At 45.5% G+C, this 10,303-nt stretch overlaps 1 long non-coding RNA gene across 1 annotated transcript; it reads right to left on the bottom strand.

Moving 5' to 3' along the window:
- Positions 1–4,413: 4,413 nt before the first annotated feature.
- LOC114816929 lies at positions 4,414–9,924 on the bottom strand. The gene is made up of 3 exons (XR_003764741.2): positions 9,892–9,924; positions 8,646–8,697; positions 4,414–4,494 (listed from the first exon to the last, which is right to left on the bottom strand). It is a non-coding gene; the product is annotated as an uncharacterized LOC114816929 (long non-coding RNA).
- Between the last annotated feature and the right edge of the window lie 379 nt (positions 9,925–10,303).

Genomic DNA, 10,303 nt, shown 5'->3' with positions numbered 1-10,303 from the left:
GAGGGAAAGGAGAAAGAAAGGAGAAGCAAACGACAAGACGAGAGGCACACGTGAGGAAGAGGATCAAGAGGAGGCAGGGCTAAAGACTCGAGAGTGGGGGGGGAAGGAAAAGCAGAAAGAGAGAAGAGAACGAGATAAGGAGAGAGAGTGAGGTGAGCCGGTGAAAAGGAGAGATGAGAAAGAAGGGAACAGCTGGGAGAGGGAGAGGAAGAAAGGTGTGAGAGAGAAGGGACTGGACAAACGACAGAGGGAAAAATGAGAAAGGGGTGAGGTGAGATCAGAGGAAAAGGAGAGGGATACACGAGGAGAAAGTGACATGAATGCAATGGTAGAGATAAGAGAGAAGGGGAAGTGTAAAGGATAGCTACGGAGGGAAACGAGAGAAAACACAGAGAAGTGGAGAAAAGGAGAGTTCAAGTAGACATGCGGTAAATGATGGAGAGAGAGGTAAAAGGGGAGTAGAAGGGTTGAGAGAGAAAAGGAGAATCCAAAAGGAGAATGATAGTGAGGAAAGGACAGACAGAAGAGAGGTGGAGACGAGGAGAAAGTGATGACAGGGATAAAAGAAGAAAAAAAACACAGGAGAAAGTGAGAGAAAGGGAAGCAAAAGGGAGAGTAGAAGAATAAGGAGAGGAAAGGGAGAAGCAAAAAGGAGAAGCAGAAGAGAACGGAGAATTAAGGAGAACAGGAGAGATGAGAGGAAGCAAAAAGGACAAAGTGAAGTGATTTTTCCTCAAGGGAGAGGTGAAAAGGAAGGAGACAAGAAAATAGGAGAAAAAGGAGCAAGAAATGGGAAAGGAGAAAAGGATTCACAGAATACAACAGAAAAGGGAAGAGAAAGTAGAGATGGGAAAAAGGATAAGAGAAATGGAGGAAATTAGGAAAAGGAGAAAGGAGGGCACAGTCAGGCGAGGTGAAAGGGAAGGAGAGAAGAGAAAGTTGAAAGGAGCAAAGAGACTGGGAGAAAAGTGGGAGAAGCAAAAAGGATACATACAGAAGGAGATAAAAACATTTGAGAGAAGAGAAGTTGGAGAGAAGAGAGGTGGGAGAGAAGACAAGCAAAAACAGGGATACAGGGAGGGAGAGCAAAGAAGAAAAGAGTGAGAAAGAGAGGAGGGAGAAATGAAAGATGAGAAGATATGAATAGGAGAAAAAATGGAGAAAAGCTGTTAGAAAATGGAACAGGAGAGGATGGGAGAGAGAAGAGAAAGGCGACGGGAGGGAGAGTAAAAGTAGAGAAAGGAGTAAAGGTGAGAGGAACAAGAAGAGAGAAAGGGACAGACAAAAGAGAATGGAGAGAGAGGTGAAGAGAGTAAAGAGAAAAAAGGGGGAGAGAAAAGTAGAGTGAGAGAGTAAAAAAAGAGAAAGGAAGAGAGAAGAGAAAGGGAGAGTGTGAGAAGAGAGAAAAAAAGATGAGAAAGGGGGGAGGAGAAAAGAAAGGATTAAGAAACAGCACAAAGGAGAGCGAAGAGAGGCAGTCATAAACACGTACCTGATCGTCCGGGAGTCCGTCTTTCGTCAGTCAGTGGAATTTCTCTGAACGCTTTCGGTGTGTGGCGCGCTCCACTAAGCATGTGGGAAGCTGTGATCGTCTTGTTGAGATTGAACTTAGGTTTTTGGGAACTAGTACACACATAAATTCACACATTTATTCATACGAATTTATTTGCTCGTGTACTTGGGGAAAGAGGACAGGAGTACACAGGAAGGGAAACCTTAGGTCGTTGGGAACGTTTCTCTCTGCCAGCAGAAACAAGCAAGGGGAAATTCTACGGTGCAGACCATAGTAAAGGAAACTTATTTGGCATCTCTGTGCTGGGGTAGATCTCAGTTAATCAGGTCTAACAGAGTCCCTGTCCCACATGGGGCTCACAGTCTAATGGGGAGCAGAACAGGCATTGAATCCCCGTTGCACAGGCAAGAAACCAAAGCCAAGGGAAGCCAAGTGACCTGCCTTAGGCCACACAACAAATGACAGAGCTGGAACTAGAACCCAGGGACAAGATAGATACATGGAGGATGCAGAAGAAAACACAGACTCGCTTTGTATTCTTCAGCACTGACTTATCAAGAAAGATGAGGAGCCGAGCAGATGGTACGATCCAACGGCATCGCCCGGCAACAGCTGTCGCTCAAACTCCCGGCCAAACAGAAGCTCCTGCCAGATAAGCAAGTCTCGACAAAGAAAGGTTACAACAAAGCCCCCGGCGGTGATGACAAACCATTTCGGAGCTGTAAACGACAAGAGACAACACACCCCTGACAGCAGAGACCTCCCTCTTTCAGGATATTGAAAGCAACACCGCAATCGACAGATCCAAGAGAAAAATGGTTTCCGATTAACTGCCTAGAAGAATATTGATTTCCCCTCCCCGCCCCTCAACAACCACACTAACTGCATTTCTGGAGTCCCCACAGTACAGTACGCTGTACACTCATATCACATATGCCTCCCCTACCTCGCGAGGGCAAGGATCCCATCTACTAACTCTACCGTACTCTCTCAAGAGCTTAGAGCGGTGCACGGCTCTAAGAAGCAAGTGCTCAATAGATGCCATTGACAGATTCCCGGTAGCCTGTAAGTTCGTTGCGGGCAGGGAACGCGTCTACCGACAATGTTGTACCCTACTTACCTAAGTGCTCAGTACAGTGCTGTGCACCGAGTAAGCTCTCAATAATGTCTAGCGATTCTGCTGTACTTTGCTAGGTGCTCCGCAGAGCGCTCAATAAATACCACCGATGACGATAACACTGATTACCCTATTTATTTCGTTACCCTATTTATTTTGTTAATGAATTGTACATCGCCTTGATTCTATTTAGTTGCCATTGTTTTTACGAGATGTTCTTCCCCTTGACGCTGTTTAGTGCCATTGTTCTTGTCTGTCCGTCTCCCCCGATTAGACTGTAAGCCCGTCAAACGGCAGGGACTGTCTCTATCTGTTGCCGACTTGTTCATCCCAAGCGCTTAGTACAGTGCTCTGCACATAGTAAGCGCTCAATAAATACTATTGAATGAATGATTAGACTGATGGATTGCTCTGCACACAGTTAAATGCTCAGCAGTTACGATAGAGTCCCTGCCCACATGAAGGTTACAATCTAATGGGAGAGGCAAACGCAAAAACAACCAGAGCACTCAAAAACTAAATAAAGCACACCGTATGTCTGGACGAGGAGCGAGGTGGACGGCTGAGTGGCTACTTCAGTTTTTTCTCCGCGTCTCGTTCCGAGGAGACGCAAGCTTGGGTCCACCCTCCTTCCTGTGACCTTGCTGTGGGCAGGGAATGTGTCTGTTTACTTTTGTACTGTATTCTCCCAATCGCTTAGGTGTGTGCAGGGCACTGTACAAGTGCTCAATAAATACAACTGTATGTAGATAGGCTAAAATGGATTCTGAGTACTCACACCATTTCCTGGCTCCGTGGTGGGGGGTGGAGGCCTCATTTTTGGAAACCAGGAGGCTGCTTCCCTTGCCTCAGTCCTGTTTTGTAGATCTCCGTAGCTTGACACGTAGGTGGGCGGCCACGCTACGTCATAGCCGTTTCAAGTTGTCACCGTGACAGAAAACAAATAGGGCCGGAAACTCCTTCTGAATATCGGTACGGTGCTCGTTAACTGCTGGGGTAGATACAACTTAATCGGGTCGGAGTTGCAGTCCCTGCCCCTCTGGACTGTGAGCTCCTTGTGGGCAGGGAATGTGTCTGTTTACTGTTCTGTTGTACTCTCCCAAGTGCTGAGTACAGTGCTCTGCACACATTAAGTCAACACTCAATAGCTACAATTGAATGAATGAATGAATGTCCCACCTGGGGCTTGCAGCATTAATCCCCATTTTACAGATAAGGAAACTGGAGCCAAGTGACGGAACTTTCCCGAGCTCACACGACAGACGTGGCAGAGTCAGGATTAGAACCCAGGTCCTCCGACTCCCAGGCCTGGGCTCTTTCCACTGGGCCATGCCACTCCTCAAATATATGCGATGATGACGATAACAGTAAACTGCGGTATTTGTGAAGCGCCGGGTCCCAATGCCCATTTTAGAGGTGAGGGAACTGAGGCGCAGAGAAGTGAAGTGACTTGCCCAAGGTCACATGGCAGAAAAATGGTGGAGCGGGAATTAATAATAACATTGGTGTTTGTTAAGCACTTAGTATGTGCAGAGCACTGTTCTAAGCCCTGGGGTAGATACAGGGTAATCGGGTTGTCCCACGTGAGGCTCACAGTGTTAATCCCCATTTTACAGATGAGGTAACTGAGGCACAGAGAAGTAAAGTGACTTGCCCACAGTTAGCTGACAAATGGCAGAGCTGGGATTCAAACCCATGACCTCTGACTCCCAAGCCTGTGCTCTTTCCACTGAGCCACGCAATTAGAACTCACAGCCTTCCGACTCGCAGGCCGGTGCTCTATCCGCTAAGCCATACCTTGTGGTGAAGCCTTCATATTCCTTCCCGTGTCTGTGGGTGTCTTATCCCCTTGTCAAATGCCCTGCTGGTTTACAAACACAATTTTAAAAAAAGAATTAGCTGGCGGCTGGAGAATATTTACCCCCTGCATTTCATCCCAGGGATCTCTTCGCGTTCTCTAGAAATGTCTTTTTGCGTAATCTCTGTAGAGGTTCATAGGTGTTTCGCTTCATTACATCGACATCTATCCGTACTACACTCCAACATTTCTCAGTGTTAGGTGCAAACAACAACGCTGACTAGGTGACGTTTGCATTTGGGGACACTGATCTGTGTGACGATCAAAAGAGAAAACCGAGAGGGTGGTCCGATGATTCATATTGTTAGACAGACCGTCCGAATTGATTTCGGTTGGATCGCAAAAGCGGGCTGGGTGGCTGAAGAGAGAAAGGTTACTCTCGCAGAACGGCAATGTATGATTTATGAATAGACCGTGATGGAACGCTCAATGCAGACCTCCACCCAAAGACAAATCTGTGTTTTGGAAAATTGATGTCAGAGGCTAACCTTAATGAGAGCGGCAACTGTGTAGTGATGGAACATCACACCGCATCACTGTCTTCAGCCATTTCTCCTCAGGTGCTCATTAATCTGGGGTTAAGCCACAATTTCCTCTTTCAAATGATGCAAAAAGTATACTGCCCTATATAATTAATAATACCTTTCCTCCTCTCTGGAGGGAAAAATAATGCCTTTCCTCCCCCCAGCTTCAGACCATGAGCCGCCCGTGGAATAAGGACAATGTCCACCCTGATAAACTTTTGTCTCTTCCAGCGTTTACATCAGTGCTTGACACAAAGTAAATGCTTGACAAATGCCATTCAGAGAAGCAGCTCGGCCACTTGGCTCTCTTTGTCAGTTGCAGATGAGTGCCGATGTCAAATGCAGAAGTAACGGGGATATTTTCACTGTAGGGGCTAGTCGAGTGAGCTGTAGCCTAAATGGGGAGAAGAGTGTAATGGGAAAATCTTTTTAAAAAATAAATGATTTTTAATCCATACTATCAATCAGTGGTATTTATTGAACACTTAGTTTGCAGAGCACTGTACTAAGCGCTTAGGAGAGTATAATAGAGTGAAGAGACAATTTTTGCCCACAAGGAGCTTACCTTTAAGTCTGCATTTATTAACGCTAACTCTTCCCCATTAGAATCATGTGCACTTCCCTCTATTCTCTAAGGCAAGGGGCCAGTACAGCCTTCTGCAAGAAACAGACTCGGGATTTAGAATTGTTTCTTTGATATTTGTTCAACAGTTACTATGCGTCAATCGCCGTTCTAACCGCTGGGGTGGATATAAGTTAATCGGGTTGGACTCAGCCTCTATCCCACATTCTTAAGCCCCATGTTAGAGAGGAGGGAACTGAGGCACAGAGAAGTCAAGTGCCTCGCCCAAGGTCACACAGCAGGCAACTGGCAGAGCCAGGATTAGAACTCAGGTCCTCTGATTTGCAGCCTGTGCTTTGAGCGCTAGGCCCAGCTGCCTCCCAAATTGGCTCGAAAAACCCATTCCCTTCCATCCAGTTAGCACCTGACCCAAACCACACCAGGCAGATAGGAAGCTGTCGTCTTTTTAAGGACCCTAGAGTGGAATTACCCATCATCTCCCTAAGCAACCCTTTCTGGTGTTGAGCACGATACACCATTAGGCAACCATTCCTATGCTAAACCAAATCCCTTATATCGAAGCTTAAACCTGCTTTCATTCTGCTCTGTACCATCAGCTTACATGAGAAATAACCTAAAACAAAGCTCTGAGATGTCCAGGGAGATCAAGAAGCTTACAGAGAAAAGCACACAGAAAAGATCTGGCCTCTTTAGAATGGAAAGCTAGAACTGACGTATTAAAAAAAATATCCTGAAGGGTGAGGACTAGGGAGAGAGTTATTCACCAAAGTATACACAACAGGGCAAAGGGACACCTTTAACCTCCAAGGAGATAGATTTTAAATGAATGACAGGAAACCCTTTTTCCTCCAGTGTGTTGTAAACTGAAAGAATTCATTACCACAGGATGTGACAGAGGACAAAAAAAATCAACTGATTCGAGAATGGTTTGTATGAAGATTTCGTGAGAGATCCATAATAGGTCTGAAAGGAAGGTTAGGATACTTAAGATCCTGTTGAATCCACTGGTATAGTGGACTCTACCAAGTGCTTAGTGCAGTGCTCTGCACCCAGTAAGCACTCAATAAATATGACTGATTGATAGATAACTCAATTACAGTGCTTGCGCTTTGCCCAGCACCACGCGTAATGATGATGGTACTAATAACTACGGTATATGTTAAGCCCTTACTACATTCCAAGCACTAAGTGTGGCAGAGAGAAGACTGTTAGGTTGGACACAGTCCCTGTCCCACATGCTGTACCAAGTGTAAGGTATGGGGAGTTGGATTCCATCCCCAATTTACAGATGAGGAAACTGAGGCCCAGAAGCAGACAAGCGGCGGAGCCAGGATTTAGACCTCGGGTGCTCTGATTCCCATGCTCGGACTCTTTCCACTGGGCCACGCACCTCCGCGTCTATTTTAATATAGAGAAGCGGCGTGGTGTAGCGGAAAGAGCATGGCCCTAGGAGTCAGAAGGACCCGGTTCGAATCCCAGCTCCTCCACTTGCCTGCTGGGTGACCTTGGACAAGTCACTTTGCTTCTCTGGGCCTCAGTGACCTCATCTGTGAAATGGGATTAAAACTCTGAGCCCCGTAAAATGGGGATTAAGGGGACTCTCTAAACCGTTAAACTCATTGTGGGCAGGGAACTGGTTTACCAACTCCATTACCTTGCACTCTCCCAAGCGCTTAGAACAGTGCTCTCCCTCTGCTAAAAGCTGTTCCCATACAGTAAAAGAGCTAGGTTTCAGTGGTTCTGATTCATGTAAAAAATTGGTTGGTTCAGCTCAAATGATGAAGGGCTCTCACTGTAAGTGAAAATGGTGAATGTTTACAAAAGTATGTAATTGGGGAAAAATCTGTTGAAAATGTCCCTTATATTTCAGTTTTTAATTCCATCGGAAGAATAATGATCACTCCAGTAATAGATGTGTAGTGTTCAAAATTTGCTGAAATGTGGGGGTTAAAACTGCTTTCTGTACCAAAAAAAAAGGCATAAGCATTTTCATTCATCTCTGATTTTTGATACAAAACTTCAACTCTGGTTTATTAAAAAGGCTAGGAAGGTTACAGAAATTGATCCTCACTCTAAAAATGTCAGTTGATATTTTCATCCTTTGCGAAATCCAAGAGGGCTCTTTGGCATAGAACCTGTTTACAGTATCTATTTTGTCACTGACCCCTTGCCTGTGTCCTCGCCCTGGCCCGGAACTCCCTTCCCCAACTAAGCCCACATTTCCTCTCCCTTTTCTGTGTCACACCTAGGCTTAAATCCATCCCCAGCCCATATTCCCCCCAGCCTCAGCCTTACCTATCTGCAACTTCTTTCTTTATATTAACGTCTGGATCCCCTCCTAGACTTGTGGGAAGGGATCGTGTCTCCTACTCTGTTAGAGTGTACGGTCCCAAGCACTTGCTACAGTGCTCTGAGCATAGTAAGCGCTCGATAACTTAACAGGAAGGAGTTCCTTCTGTAACTCAAAACTTTTATGGAGCCAACTGCCTCCTTTTTGCAGTCTTTTGAACTGAGCCACAACTCCCTCATAGAGTGGATTTCAGTATTAGGAAGAGCTCTTGGAATGACTACGGTCTGGATACATGCTAGAAACCTCAAAATCCTGACCAACTCGACTCAATCTTTTTCCAACCCCACTGATGACTGGGAAAAGTTTAGATAGATGAAATAGATAGATGAAATGTGGGCTCCGGTTCTCCTTCCTACTTAGACTGTGAGCTCCGTGTGGAACGGGGACTGTGCCTGACATGATTATCTTCCGTCTTTGCAAAAGCGCTTTAAAAAGTGCTTGCCACGTAGTAAGCACTTAACCGACACCACTATTGTTATTACTATTATCTACTTGGGCCCGGAGACAACACACCAAGTCTTTCTGGCTTTTGATGTCCTAAATGCCCTTCTTAGGAGAGCCAGTAAAAGATCTGACAACTTCCAGGTATTTCTTTTGTGTACATTAGAGCTTTGTTCTTGGGAACATCTGCTAGCCATCTACTTCTAATGTACTCAACATTTTGAAGCCTAGAACAGAAGAGGTAGACACAATCCCTTACCTTAAGGAGCATACGATTCAGTGGGAGGATCCTCCTTGAGTATTAAATGAAGCTAAAGAAAATGCAGAGGTTTTTTAGAAACCCAGATAGCCCATAGGCAGATAGAAACGTTCAAAGACCTTTACTACTATAATGAAACTAATTAAAAACTACCTAGATTAGTTTCTAGAAATCTAATGACTAGAGTGTTCTCCGATATGCTGTTCTTCTGCGGCAGGTCCACGTAATGCCATTATTCTGCCATCTTTAAAGACGGCTGAGGAGTAGCGGCAAGAGCCGGGGCGCAATGGCCTCTAGCTGACTTACCCCCTCCATCCATCTCACTTTCCCTCGCTCTCATGTTAAAAATAGGAAAATGAATGAATTAGGAGAGAATACACTAATGAATAACTCATGCAAATGATTATGCAAAAGGATTCCTAAGTATTTTCATCAGCGTTTCCACAGTGATGACTTTCCATTTCCACCTCCTCTGAATATTTGAGTTATGGAATGGTTTTCCCGGTGACTGAACGGGTCTCATCCAATGCAATCCCCAAAAAGTCCAGGGTTTTTCCAGCCTAAAAGAACCAGCTTTTCTCGCCCTCTAGAACTGTAAGCTCCTGTTATCAATGAACTCTCCCAAGAGCTTAGTACAGTGTTCTGCACACACTAAGTGTTCAACAAATATATTCGTCTGTGCAGCAGGGAGCACTCATCCTATCAGGAAACTAAGCAGGGAAGAGGAAAACCGGGGAAAGTCTCCATCAGCATGGCCTGCTGGAAAGAGCACAGGCTTAGGAGTCAGAGGATCAGTAATGAGCGCTTACTGTGTGCAAAACAATGTACTAAGTGCTTGAGAGAGTGCGATATAACTATATAACAGACATACTTCCTGCCTACAAGTAGCTTGCAACCTAGATGATCCGGGTTCTAATTCCAGGTTTGCCACTTGTGTGCTGGGTGACCTTGGGTAAGTCACGTAATTTCTCGGTGCCTCGGTTACCTCATACGTAAACGGGGATTAAATCCTCCTCCCTCTGACTTAGACTCTGAGTCCCACGTTAGAAAGGGACTATGTCCAAACGGATTATCCCATATCTACCCCAGTGCTTATTACCGTGCCTGGGATATAGTAAGCGCTTAATAAGTATCACCTATGGTCCTGTCAGTCTTTTCACGTTTCCTTATGGATGAACACCTGTGTCTCTTTTTTTAATCAATCGCATTTACTGAGTGATCAGTGGGTGCCGAGCACTGTACTTACCGTTTGAAAGTACTTCTGTCTCTTCCTCTGAAATCTGTCTTCTCCCATGTCTCTCCTCCTCTTTCTTCTTCCCTGAAACTGACTTCCTTTTCTGCTCCATCATCTCCTTTTTTGGCCTGTGCTGAGTAATAATAATCATATTCATTATGGTATCTGTCAAGCGTTTACCATGTTCAAGCTCTGCGGTAGACACAGTACCATCGGATCAGACACAGTTGCAGTACTACATGGGGCAGATGGGTAGGACGGGGGTGAGGCGTCAAATGGAAGTGGGGGTGAAAACCTGAGGTCATGGGACCACGCAATTGTCCCAGAAACCAGGCAGAACTGGAAAGTGTTGATTTCACTAAGGTCCATCTCAAACGCATCCTCACCTGCTCTGACTTTGCCCTCTCCTCCGCCTAGCAACAAT

Source organism: Ornithorhynchus anatinus, chromosome 15, assembly GCF_004115215.2.
Source record: "Ornithorhynchus anatinus isolate Pmale09 chromosome 15, mOrnAna1.pri.v4, whole genome shotgun sequence".
Classification (NCBI taxonomy): domain Eukaryota; kingdom Metazoa; phylum Chordata; class Mammalia; order Monotremata; family Ornithorhynchidae; genus Ornithorhynchus; species Ornithorhynchus anatinus.
This window is presented reverse-complemented; position numbering and strand designations above follow the sequence as displayed.